We start from the raw sequence: 3197 nt of genomic DNA on the forward strand, positions 1-3197 counted from the left end.
TTTCCACACACTTCAGATGTTTCATGTTTGCACACACACCTGTAATGTGGTCCTCTAGCTGAATATCGTTAAGGAGCAGCCACGTGTATTTAAAAAAAAGATAAAACAGCTTCCAGTTTTGTACCAGTTTGTATCAAAATAGATTCTGTCTGTACTGGATCTGGATTGATGGTCGTCTCTCCAACAGCGACACAGCGATCCGGCTCACTGATTGGTGATAACAAACTGCTGAGCCTGCTAGCAGGTGCAGGAGGGCCAATCTGAGCCACAGTTATGGGGCTGATAACTGCTGACAACGCCCATTGATGGACTGATAACATCCGAAAATGCATTTCCCCACAGTTGTGCCACAAATCAGATGCACTTTGCTCTTTTGTTTTTTCTTGTACTTGTGCTGCTTCCTTTTCATAAACTTGAATGAATGCCTGATAGAATGCCTGTAGCTATGTGCTTAATGTGGCTGAGAAAATTGCTCATCAACTTTACTGTTGCCGTGAGAACCTGCTGATGGCATTGTAACACTTTCCAATTATTGTGTTCTTGAGGAGGAAAAGTGGCTTCATTGATGCTTTGCTAACACCATCAATAAAGTCCGAAACCCAGGAAGCCTTTGTGTGCGCTACATGATCTGTGATTAACAGATATTTGCTGTATACTGTACAAGAGTTTATACAAGTATGGACTGAATAGTGTTTGCATGTGCTTAGGATGACATGTGTGTCAGTTTGTGTACGTTGCCATTGACCAATAAATCATACCTGTCACTGCAGTTTATGTCTATAAATATGGACAGCCAGGGAAATACCTCGAGGTATTCCATAAGAGTACCCTGCACGTTAATTCTCGACGCGAGGGGGGTACCCGGCAGATACAGCAGATAAATTAAATACAGGCTATTGCTTTTGTATTGTTTATTTGCAGGAGTTGGCAACATTTCTGATGATGAGTGCCATCTAAAATTTCCTCAGAAGTCAATGTGCCATATGATTACATTAGCAATAAATTTAATAACGCTCTATATGAACAGTTACACATTAAACAGAACAACTTTATAGAATTATATTTGTTTGCAGATGTTGGCAGCTATCAGTGAATAGTTATTAGCTATTTTGAAACAAAAAAGGACACTTTTTATCCATAAGAAGAACTCCATAACACCAAATGTATCAACTGTACAACAGAAAATGCAAATGCTATTGGTTTCCTCACAACAATGATAAATACTGTCAATAAAGCCTCTGCAATGTTCTTAAGACAGTTAAACTTGTCAGGTATGATCAGATGTCCAGCAGGTGAAAACGCAAGCTCCATGAACACGCACAGCTATAGATTCAGCTCTAATATTATTACCACACAATCCAAGGACACACCAACAGCTCAGATTTCTAGAACTATTAAAACAAATGTCAGTCTATCCATTCATTTTCTTGGGAATATTCAATTCAGGTTCACAGTGGGAGTGTGGTGGGCTAGAGCCTGTCCCAGTAGTCATAGGTAGAGTACAACTGGACAGGTCATCAGTCTGTCAGAGTCTGTCTGTTCACTGCATCATTCCATGTTTGGCACTGATCACCACCTGCACTCATGTATATATCTATCTACTTAGCACTTTTAATTCTTATTTTTATTTTCATGTCTATTTAAGCGTTATATGACAGTATGTTTGCACTAAGTACCACAGCAATTTCCTAATGTTGTAAACCTGCTCAACATTTGGCAATAAAACCCTTTCTGATTCTGAAACGTGCATCTTGAGGTTTGTCATGTAGGATTAAAAGAGCCAAACTTTCACACAGCTAGCATTGTATTTTACACTGACCCTGGGTCAGTCTAAGTATCATACAGTTTAAATACGGTTTATTTATCATAGATGCATTAAAGCTAATCTGGATATTTCCTCCTTTAGCAGTTTTTCTTTAGGAACTTTACTGTTTTTCAGCTCATGTTTGATTTCTTCACACAACAAACTGTGTGTGTTTTTTTTTCTGGGAACAAAAATGTCATCTCTCCATTAATCCTCACATGCAGATGCGGTAAAAAATCAATTGATGAAGTTGTTTTGTTGTAATATTGAATTAATGAAAAATCTTTGTCGTTTCATATTCCAGCTATTCCTCAAAAATGTGTTTTTGATATCAAGGTGCGTTTAATTTTTAACTTGCTTTTTATACATTTTACAAATTTGTAGTTTTTGTATTTCTACCCCAAACTTCAAACTTTCACACAACAAGAACAGCATTCAGACAGCGGTTCAACCTCAATGATTGTGTCACTGTAGACGAACAGCCTGTGCCATTCCGGGGTAGATTTGCATTTCTACAGTACATGCCAAACAAGCCTAACGATCTTCTGGGTCTGTGTAGCAGACATTCCTTATGCTTTATATGGAATGCTTTCCACAGGAGACAAACAAGAGAAGTTCAGTCAGTCTATCTGGCCTAGGGCACCCATGCTCCGGGCCAATTCCCGAGCCTGCCAGGCAGAGGGCGGAGTAGGTTTGGCTGGATGGCTCCCAGGCCTTAGTCGGACGAAGGGGGTATGTGGTGGGTTTGACGTGTTCTGATGGTGAGTCCATCTCACCTGCACCTAGGGCTGTTCGATATAACATATATATCGGATGACGATATAAAAACGTCTATCGTTTCATTTTATGCTATTGTTTGTTTCGTGGTGTCGCAAAATACTGTAGTGGCTAAAGTTCTCTCTTTTTTTGTTGTGGCTGTTTTGTCTTTGCCGAAAGCACAGCATTGCAAACAAGAGTGGAACTTAAAGGGGTCTCCACCCTGACTTCCAACCGGAGCGGCCCGCGGAGCTTACAGCGCCGGTGCACAGACGCCTGCCCACGGGTCCGAGTAACAGCTAACAACGGCTTCAACGAGGCGCCGTGACGTCACTAAATTAAGGTTTGGGTATTTTGGATCAATCTTTATTCGAATTGAGACCAAAGAACAGGAGCAGCAGCTAACTCAGTAAAGAGATTACCGGAAGTGTGCTCGGACACGGAGGTCAGAAGTTAAATCAGTCTAAACAAACACACTGAAGCTTTTTGAGTATTTACCCGAACAATGATGTCATAAGTGTGTAAGGTTGGAGGAAAGTTTGATAGTGTGAGGCTTATGTCCTCAAATTGTGGTTATGCAGGTGTTGTGCCAAAAAGTGATTGTCTGCCAAAAACTGATTTCCGGTATTTGCCAAAA

This window comes from Rhamphochromis longiceps, linkage group LG3 (genome assembly GCF_057381845.1).
Source record: "Rhamphochromis longiceps isolate RC_006_pf linkage group LG3, R_longiceps_female_GT1.1, whole genome shotgun sequence".
Lineage (NCBI taxonomy): Eukaryota > Metazoa > Chordata > Actinopteri > Cichliformes > Cichlidae > Rhamphochromis > Rhamphochromis longiceps.